Source organism: Camelus ferus, unplaced genomic scaffold (assembly GCF_009834535.1).
Source record: "Camelus ferus isolate YT-003-E unplaced genomic scaffold, BCGSAC_Cfer_1.0 contig600, whole genome shotgun sequence".
Taxonomy (NCBI): Eukaryota; Metazoa; Chordata; class Mammalia; order Artiodactyla; family Camelidae; genus Camelus; species Camelus ferus.
In genome coordinates, this window is record NW_022589663.1 from 305,041 (window position 1) to 316,143 (window position 11,103).

Here is an 11,103-nt window from a genome sequence, read left to right on the forward strand (position 1 = left end):
GCAGCTGCTCACCCCCGAGCTGGCCACTTCCTCACCAGTGACCGCAGGCCTGGAAGCGCCGTCACGCACGTCACACAGTGACATCCAGGAAACGCGTGCCGAGCACGTTTCTGTAAAAGCCAGAATCAAGCAAGTTGCTGCAGACTTTGACTTTCCAAGTGAAAATACCCATGAAAAACATCCCACAGAAGCCGCCTAAATCAATTTGCATCTCATTTCCTCAAAACAAGCAAAATTAATAAGGGCTCATTTGTCACCAAATGTAAGGAGGACCAAACATGTTTCTCAAAACAAGGATTCTACCAGGTATCAAACACCAGCAGGTGACATGCTAACAAATCAAAAATTCCAAAAAATTAGAAAATAAAAACATGACTGAGATAATACATGAATCAAGGCAACCATTAAGTTTTTGCTTTTTAATGTGATGGAGGCAGCACGGAGGGCAATCTCGCTATATCCAATGCAGGGTGTACAAAGACCACATTTTCAGAACCAACAACATGCTCACAGGGAGGTCCAAGAGTAAACAGAAAAAAGAGAAAGAAAAAGAGGTACAAGAAAATAATTATAAACCCACAGTGCTCCTAGCATCAGTGGATGTGGCTACTCTATTGGACAGCAACTCCAGGGGTCCCACCAGGGGTTCTGGCTGAAAAGGGAGAGTAAGTGTCCACACTAACCCTAAAAGGATCTCTCTGAACCAAAGGCGGAAACACTTGTAAACGTCTGAAAACTGGCGGGCTGCACCTCCCTCTCCCCTTGGCTACAAGACAGCCCTCCTCCTTGCCAATCCCTTTCTGGATGTAGGGAAGAAACCCGGCACACAGCCAGGGTAGCCGGCCCCCTGGTAGGCTTATCTGCTGTCTGTGTCCAGTCCTACCAAGTCCTCCTTCTCAAACGGGATGCAGGGGAGGGGGATCTTGTCCCTAGAATTGTCGGGGGCCCCGTCCAGGCTCTTGGACACGAGCACAATGAAGAGTGACTTGATGATGTCCTCGACCCTCTTCTCCACCACTCTGCAGTCCTTGTAGGTTGAAGGCCACATCAGTGGGTGGCTGCTTGACCACCTCCCCATGCAGCACAAAGGCAAAGAGCTGAGGGTCGTAGAGCGTGGTGCCATACAGCTCCTCTGCAAGTGGAGCTTCTCGAATGTCTTGTCCAAGAGGCAGTCGGTGAGGGTGACAAGGCCCATGACCTTGCGGTGGGTCTGGAATTCACTCCACCCATTCTTGGGCCAGTAGTGGTGCCCGTAGTGGATACAGAGTGCCCACTGGGAGCCGCACGGGCTGATCTGGCTCAACGAGGAGATTCACTTATAGATGCAAAAGAAATTCTCCTCTGAGACGAACCCAACATGTTGGAACACCACGGGGAGATTCTGGTTGTCCTCAGCACACTGCAAATAGTAGGGATGCTCATGTTGCAGGCCCTGCTGAGAGGGGAGAGGAGACTGAGGTACACACTCTGCTGTGGGCTGCAGGCCCTTCTGGAATGCGGTGACCTGGTGTGTAGCAGCCGTAAGGCAGGGAAGCCCAAGCAAAGCCGGGGGTACAGTTTGTCCTCAGCGTCTGCACATGGTTACCATAGGTCGGATCACATTACCCAGCTTTTGGTCTAGGCTTCCAGCCCCTGCAGAAAAGGGTCATTTCTTGTTTTCAGTTTCCAACACCTAGCCAAGTCCTGATGCAAAGTCAGTGCTCAAAAATGCTGAATAAAGAAATGAACAAAGGAACTGCTTTCCTCACCCCCCTTCAGCAGAATATAAAGAAAAGAACCACAGTGGGATCAAAAGATCTGGATTTCAACTCCAATTTACTTGAACTACTAAGCTGCAGAATAATGGAGAAGAAAACTTGACTTGGGGAGGACGGTACCATTCTGTGGCAGAGCCCATGCTTAGCATGTATGAGGTCCTGGGTTCAATCTCCAGTACCTCCATTAAAAAAAATGAAACAAATAAATAAACCTAACTATGCCACATCAAATATTAATTTTTTTAATTCAAAATTCAAAAAAAGACCTTGCAATTGACACAACATTGAAAATTGACTATACTTAAATTAAAAAAAAAAAAAAATCCTTGCCTTACAAGAATATATCTGGATTATGGAAGTTTGCAAATGTAAAATGCCTAGGGTACCACCTGCATAAAAAGGGGGGGACTGTACACATTTAGTATCCCTCCTTTATGAGATATATTTCCTTTGTGGGGGGTTATAAACTCTCAGAGCTAAATTTCTCAGATTAAAAAAAAGAAAACATTACCTGATTCTCAGTACTGCTGAAGAATTAGATAACCCTATGAAGACATCTGACCCACAGAGGTTACTCAATAAGTTTGTTGAATGAATGAATAAACACGCAAGTGAATGCTGCCCCTGCCACAGACCATCACAATGGTACTGCCTGGAAATCCCAAGCCCACATTCCACCCGACTCTACATTAACCATGTGGGTGACCTGGGCAGGCCTGTGTGTTTCTCTAAACCCCAGTTTATTCACGAATACAAATGGGAGTAATAACACAAACCTCAAAGTGTTAGTGAGTCAATAACAAATTGTACTACAATTTTGCAAGATGGAATCATGAAAGAAAATCGGGCAAAGAGTCCATAGGCTCTCTCCATATTATCTCTTACAACTGCATGGGAATCTACTTTACATCTCAAAATAAAAAGTCCAATTTTATTAAAGAGGCTATTGAGATTACATGAGCTCACTGTCTTAAATAAGAAACACACAGTACAAATAGGACAATGCACAGCCCATGAGATACACTCAGTAAACATTCCCACCGAGCCCACTGGTCCCTCCAACTCCAGAGCACAAGGATGGGTCCTCATGGTCAGAGGCCACTGCACCTGAAGCTGACAAAGCTAATGGTCCCCACTTCCAAGAGCCCCTGCCTCCACCCTAGGTCTAATTTTGTATTTGTAACTTTCTTTTCTTATACTTAAATAGGAACCCCCAATTGCATAGCCTTCAGGTCACCAAAATCTGACCACGGAAATCATGACAGCAGCCCTCCCCAGTGAAACAATAAAATTAAAAGCCATATCCACAAGAAGTCTGTGTAATTCTAATGGCAGGAACTTCATCCTGGACTGAGATGAAGAGGACTGGGGAGGAGGAGGAAACTGGTCCCCCCAGACCCAGGGGCCACCTGTCCCATGATGGAATTTAGTCTCAACCCACACACTCCAGGAAATTCAAATACACATAGACAGAGTGTTATGGACAAGATTTTTTTTTTTTAAAAGAAACCCCTGATTCTCTAACAGGTCAGGTTTCTACTGAGACATAAATGACTTATGTGTATATTGCTTCATGAAAACCTAAAATAATGCCACTCCAACTTGACACATGAAGAAACGGAGGAAAAGAGAAGTTTATCACATTGTGCAAGATTAGAGAGAGGCCACATAAGAGGCTGTATTTAAATCCAAGCCCCTGCTCCAGTTCTCACACTAGAAAGTGTGACATACTGCCCCCCTCCTGCCCCCTCCCTGCAATAAATCTCTGAAGTCTTTTCTTTGCTACCTGGAAAGAACCAAAGTCACATTAACTTTCCACAAAGAGCTGTGTCACCCCTTGGAGGACGTATCAAAATCTGAAGAATTAGGTTGGAGCAGAGAATTGAGTTATCTGTTTCTCAAAAGGAGACATGGGTTTAAAAGAAACCAAAAAACACTTATGTAGTCTAAGCCCTCATTGTGCAGAGAAGGAAACGGAGGCTCAGAAGAGATAAGGAAAGGGCCTTATTTACAAATCTTGCCTCAGCGCAGCACCGAGCCAGCCCTGGGCACTACTGGGGAAGAATGTGGGAGGCCCAGGAGAATAAGTGTTAGAAAAAGGAAAGAGAAGAAGCACACAAGCCCTCTCTCTACACCGTCGTATGATGCAGTTCCACCAAATTATCCAGTATGGGAGCCGCCAACATTAAGTTGAGCTAAACAGGTTATAGAAACCTGGAAGTCTCAACCACAGTGGAAATTCCAACTTTGATATGGTTTTTCCCAGTTCAAGCATGAGCTCAGCGGGAGCTCCGTGCCAGGCACTACACGAGGCCTGGAGTTCTCACAAATACAGATCTTTATGAACACGGATGCAAACCACATGCAGGCCTACCAGAAGAAAAACACCCACAGATAAAATGGAATTACTGAAAATGAAGGCAATTAACCAGCATATATTACTAGCAAAAAGGATATTGCTAGAAATATTCATGGACATAGCAAACTGTGGTTAGCAAGTGGGAAAGGGGGAGGGACAGTTTAGGAGTTTAGTATGATCAGATACGCATTACTATATATAAAATAAAATGACAAGGACCTACTGTATAGCACAGGGAACTATATTCAATTTTTTGTAATGAGTTGTACTGAAAACAATCTGAAAAATATACATGTACATATGCATATATATAACTGAATCTCTGCTGTACACCTGAAACTAACATTGTAAACTGATTATACTTTAATAAAAAATAAGAATTTTAAAAATAAATAAATAAATAAATAAAAGAACACTGTAATCCCCTTAGATGTAGGTGGTGGAGAACACTGGTTGCAAGCACCAAGTCCACTCGATCACTCCAGCAATGGCTGTCACTCTTTCTGACCATCAGGGAGTCAATTGGCTTCACTGAGGTTACTTTTCTCTTTCATGAAAAGCTACAGTTGCAACCAATGATATATATAATCTCATTATTCACAGACCCAACAAATTAGTGAAGACTTTCCATAGGCCAGGCTCTGGACAGATGAAAAGATAGGGTCCCAGATACATTTATGGGTAGAAAAAGTTTATGCCACAAAGACATTAATTCTTCCTGTTCTGATATATAGATTCAATGCAATTCTGATTAGAATTCCTACCAGATTTTTTATGGAATGTAACAAGTTAATTTAGGGTCAGGAAAAGCCAGGAAACTTCTTTAGAACCACCACTGGGGAGGGGTGGATAGATCATTCATTTCCACTGTTCTTTCTGAAGTGATGAAAACGTTCTGGAATAATAAAGGTTGCACCACTATGAATATACTAAAAGCCCCTGAACTGTACCATTTAAATGGATGGACTTCATGGTGTGTGAACAGTATCGCAATAAAGCTGTTCTACGAAAAAATATTTCTGGACCACTATTTTTCCCTCTATATTACTAGTCTGCCCCACAATTTAAGAAAAACAAAACCAAACAAAAATTTACCAGGAGATCTTTAGGACTGCAATGTTCCTGGGTCTCCAAAATGCCTCTGATGGTGCTGCTCCTGTTAACACACACTAGTTGGGCTGGACTAGTTAAGGACTGTATCTTTTTAAAATCGACGGTCACATGTTTCACCCTGGAAGAGGGGGGATGGAGAATGTCAGCTTCATGCCCTCATCTCTTTTTTTTTTGCTTTTGTTTTTGGAGTAGAGAAAGCTTTTACTGCAGGGCCAAACAAGGAGAACAGTGGCTCGTGCTCAAAAACCCTGAACTCTCTGATGGTTTCTGAGGTGAATTTTTTTTTTTTTTATTAGGGTAAAGTTTTTAATAGGCAAAATGAGGCTTGATGGCTTCCAGGTGTGTGACTTTCTTCTGACTAGTTGGTGGTAGGTAATAGGGCCGTGTTCCAGGAATCTCGTGCTCAGCCTGAAGTTACCATCCTCCACCTGGGTGGGGGCCTTAGCTCCTGCAGAACAACTCAAACATATTAAGTATAGCCCTGCCCCTACTCCTCAGCTCACTTTTAAGTGAAACAAGCCCTGCTTTCAACACTGTGATCACGCTCACTATAAAAACACTTGACATCAACAAGCACCACCATCCTAACACCAGAAAAAGTATTAAGGGTATTTACCTGGGGCAGAAACACTGAGGGAGGAGAAAGAAGCATGCTCACCGTTGGAGCTCTCTTTTCCCAAGTCTCTTCCAGGAGAAGCTGGGCTTTACAGCCAGAGGATCTCAGCCCCAGGGAACAGCATCCACGCCACTGAGCTGGACCTCGGGGACAGAGAAAGGGAGAGGAGTGCAGTCTAGGGGTGGCGAGGCAGGGAAAGCGGAGGGGGCGCGGGCTGCAGCCCCGCTCGGAGGCTAGTACCAGCCACTGTCCCCGCCGCCGCCCCCGTCCCCGCCCCCGTCCCCGCCCGACTCTGAAGATCCCGCCGGCCCGGGACATAGCAGGCCCAGGGGCGGGGCGGGGTCTGATAAGGAGGAGAGGAAGCCTGGGAGGAGGGTACTCGCGGCGGGAGAGCGGAAGGGGGCGCCGGCGGCGGACTGAGGGGAGCCCGGCTGGGGCTAGAGGTGGCAGGTGCGGGCCGCGGTATGGACGGGGGTGGCCATGTCCCCGGCAGGTACGTGCCCGGCCCTGGACAGATGTGGACAGGGAGCCGGGGCAGGTGGCGCAGGCAGAGGGGGCTGGCGCGAGCCCCTCAGCTGGACACTCCTCGCTGACTCGAGCCCTCCCAGGCTGTGACACGCGGACCCCCTTCCCCAGAGCCCCCAACCTTCCACATACACAGCCGGAGGCCCCGACCCGGGGCAGGAGCCAAAGGCCTACCGGGCGACAGAGCCGAGCAGCCACTGGGGCTGATCCCTGGCTCGGAACTGGAGCTTCGGACCCGCGGGGTCCAGCTGGCATCCAACTGTGGGCATGCGCGGGAGGGCCAGCCATCCGCACTGGGCTCTGGGTTCTGCGAGATACATTGGGGAGTCCAGGGAGGGAGAAGATGCGAGGAGTAGGAGAGGAAGCGAAAAGTGGAGGGAGAGAGATGGACGGAGGAGGAGGAGGAGGAGCAAGGAGAAGCGAGAGATCTAGAGGGAGAAGGGGGAGGGGAGTAGCAGAGATGAAGAGAAAAAGCTTTACCTTCAAGGGAACCCCGAAGGAGGCGCCAGTCCTGCCTCCATGCCCTTCTCTAGCCCCTGAAGGCCAGAAGCTCAAATTTCACCTCCCTGGTCAAGCCCTCCAGCCAAGGCCCTACAGAACCCCTACAGGGATCACACCTGTTGCCCCCAAGAGGAGCTGGGCTTCCTGTGTCTCCCAGAACGAAACACCCACAGGCGCTGTCGCCTAGAACAACCTTGGGAAGAGTATAAATTCCCCTTTTACAGGCTGGGAAACTGAGGAAGGCATGATCTTTGCCTTAGCTGCACTGTCCCAGGTGTTGGGCTGTCAGGGAGCGGGAGGCACAAGTTCAGAGACCCAGACAGAGCAGACTGCCCGAGTGTCAGTGCATAGTCCCCATCTCTCATGGGTAAACCACTTTCCACCCTAGTGGAACAATGAAGGGCTCACAGTAGGTCCCTGGTTGTGGGAGAGCTGTCCTCAGTTCCAGTGCCCAGCTTGCTATGTAGATAGGAGTGTTCTCGAGTCCAAACTCATTCTCCTCAATGCAGGACAGGCCAATAAATCAGGAGACCAGGTGTTGGGGCATGGAATAGCAAGTTTCTGTAGACCTAGATTGCAAACTAATGTCCTGGAAAACCATGTCCCCAAGTCAGAATTCAGGCTTCTTTCCTACTTGCTTGGTTGTTGCAAACTTCTTGGTGTAGGAATCTTTGTTGTTAGAATTCTTTGTTCTTGCAGCTATCCACCTGGGTCAGATCCCTGTAAACCTCCAATAAAACAAATGTTATTTTCTATTCTGCAACTTGTTATCTTTATATGAATGGAAAAATGTTAATACCCTTAAAGGTCAGAGCCTTCAGAATAGGCTTTCCTGTCTATTTCAGGCTCTAGGCAACATTGTCTTACAGAAGGTGCAGAACCAGCAAGACTAAGCCTAGGAAACAGAGCACAGGGTTAAAGTCAAAGGAACAGATCTAATACAGAGTCTGATTTGTTCTTTGCTATTATCGAGGCAGAAGCCACTTGAGGGTTTAAATCCTTTTAGGTTAAAAATAAGTAAAACTTTAAAGGAATTTACATACATAGGTTGAAATGTGCATACAATATTTGGAAAAGCTCACAAAAGATTGTAAACAGTGGCATCTCCAGGGAGGGCTGAGAGAACAAAGGATGAGGGAAACCTTTCCCTTGTGTATATTTGTGCTGTCTGAATTTTTTTTTTTAACATATGCATGGGTTTATTTTTCAGTTAAAAAAAAGTGTAATGGAGGGAAGGAGTAACTAGGTCAGCAAGTACAGCAGCCGTGGATAACTGAGCCGTCACTTTTGCTTTAAGCTAGGAAGCATTTATTGACTCTCTCCTATGTGCCCAGTGCTGTTTTACGACTTCATTTATTATGTATATTTTTTATAAAATAATAACATGCTATCCCTGACCCCTGCCCAGGGGAGCTGGAGGAAAACCAATTGAGTTTTTATTGAGTTGTTTTCCAAGGAGTATAAATGAGTTATAAACAGAACACATCTTCAGGGCAAACCAGGTGGAATGGGTTTCCAGCAGGCCAGACAGCTAGGAAGGGTTTTCAACAGAGATGCCCAGAGGCTGAGAGAGAAAGCCTCTAGGGCCCCACAAAAAGCTGCCCAAAGTGGTTTCTCCATGGCATTATTGTAATAGGAAAGAACAAATCTGACTCCATATTACATCTTTTTCTTTGACTTTAACCCTGTGCTCTGTTTCCGAGGCTTAGTCTTGTTGGTTCTGCACCTTTTATAAAACAATGTTGCCTAGAGCCTGAAATAGACAGGAGAACCTATTCTCAAGGCTTTGACCTTTAAGGATATTAACACTTTTCCATTCTTATAAAGATAACATGTTGCAGAACAGAAGATAACATTTGTTTTGTTGGAGGTTTACAGGGATCTGACCCAGGTGGATAGCTGCAACAACAAAGGATTCTAACAACAAAGATTCCTACACCAAGATGTTTGCAACAACCAAGCATACCCCCTTTCCCTTTTAATATAAAAGGAGCCTGAATTGTGACTAGGGGAAGATGGTTCTCCAGGACAATTACTCTGACATCTCCTCAGTCAGCTGGCTTTTCAATTAAAGACGTTATTTCTTGCCGCAAAGCGTGGTCTTCCAATTTATTGGCCTGTCCTGCAGTGAGCAGAATAAGTTTGGACTCAGTAACACAACCAAACATTGAAAGTATTCATTTGGTATATTAAATGACTTGCTTCTGCTGGTCTTTCTTCCTGACTTTTTCTTTTCTTGACCACTCCTGCTATGTTTATGAAAAATCTGTCAGTCTGCTCTTGTGGACACATTTACATCTCTAGCCACTACCCTTCCAGATAAGAACTGATGTAGCCAAAATTGCTAAGAGATATTACATGGTCAGAAAAGACCAGAAGTGTGTACCGGCTGATGATCATGGACACATGATAAGATGTCATAAGCATGGATAGAAAGCTGGGCACCAAAGGAGAAGCTTCTAAGCCTCCATGAAGTACTTGCTGGATAAGAAGGAAAAGTCCCAGATTGCAGATCTGATTTCACCATGAGCTTCCTGTGTGAGGCTCTGCAAGTCATTTAAGTTCTCTAGGCCCGTGCTGTCCAATATGTGAGCCACCAGCCAAATGCAGAATTATGAAGTTATTCTGTAGCCAGGCAGAATTATAAATAAACATTTTACAGCAGAGGCTCAGCACATATGATGTTTAGAAATATTAGTGGTTTTCTTGCCCTAATAGGTTATTTTTGTATATCTAGCTTTCTCTGGTTTGTAACACCCGTGACTAATGATTCCCTTATAGTGAGGTATTTTGAAGTTATAAGTTACTGGACACAGTACTGTCATATCACAGTTGAAAAAAAAAAGATCCACACCAGGCCATTTGATTTAGTAGTTTTGAGCAAGGTCTCCAGGGCCAGCCTGCCTAAGTATAAATTCTTACTTTGCGTCTGGGGGGTTCTGTGTGAATCTTGGAGAAATTTTTATTATTGTTGTTGTTGTTGTTGTTATTATTATTTTACTTATTTGTGCCTCTTTTTCCTAACCTTTTAATGGTGAGGAATATGTAGACTCTATCTCCTACTGTGCTGGCAGGATTAAGTGATTTAACGTCTGTGCTGCCCGCTTCCCTGGGTTTCAGCATTCTCCAGGCAATCGGTTTCAAACTGGAGGTATTCTCCACTGTCTTAGTCAGTCTGGGATGCTGTAACAAATTACCATGGGTCAGGTGGCTTAAACAACCAGCATATTCCTCAAGTTTTGGAGGCTGAGAAATTCAAGATCAAGGTATCTGGGAGAGGATTGCCTTCATGGCTTGAAGATGGCTGTCTTCCCACTATCTTCATGGGGCGGAGAGCAGAGAGAAGCAAGTACTCTGGGGCCCCTTATAAGTGCCCTAATCCCATTCATGAGGACTCTATTCTCTTGACCTCATTTTATCCTACTAATCACCTCCCAAAGGCCCCGCCTCACAATACCATCACCTTGGGAGATTGGGTTTTGACATATGGATTTTGAGGGGATGCAAACTTTCAGTCCACACATTGGCTAACTCTCCCAAACATGCAGTCATCAAACCAGTAGCTAATTTCAAAGTAATGTTTATATCTCTCTGCCCATTTCCATTCCTACACCCACTAACACTGAAGCCCTGTTAGATTTTATTCCTTATTTTTCTGGTAGAGATTTATTTGATTCCTATTCTCCAATGCTCTCTTCACTCCAGTCTGCTTAACAGCCCTGCCAGGTAGGTCTTCCTTAAAAACCTTCCCACTTCACCTGGTTGTTTTTAAGGTGTAAATGTCAGAATCCTCTCCACACCCCATCCTAGACTTTTAATCCCTTACACTACCGCTCACTATGTTATTTTTCTATTACCACTGTAACAAATTTCCATAAGCTTAGTTGCCGGAACCTGCCGGCAAAACGAACAGGTCTGAAGACGCGGTCGCCACAACTAGGAAAAAAGAACAGACACACACACAAAGAATGGGATCGAGAGGGACGGGTCTTGCAGACTGCCAAGACAGAGACCTGCCACCGCCGCCGTGGTTTATTCACTGATTCTTTTTATAATGCTTAAGAAGGAAAAACATTGCATACCAGGGAAGATTACATAGTGTGCCTCAAGATCTTTTACAATGCTGTTTTGGACATATTTATTGTAGTCATAAAGTTAAGATGTCAAGCTTTCCTTATCTTGTTTTCCTTGGGCAAGGAAAAAGTCCAGATCCTCTTCCAGGACAAACACCT

General features: G+C 45.2%; 1 pseudogene; it reads right to left on the bottom strand.

Annotated features, from left to right (window-relative positions):
* Window positions 1-512: 512 nt before the first annotated feature.
* On the bottom strand, window positions 513-6,658 carry LOC116662605 (annotated as a pseudogene).
* Window positions 6,659-11,103: the final 4,445 nt, after the last annotated feature.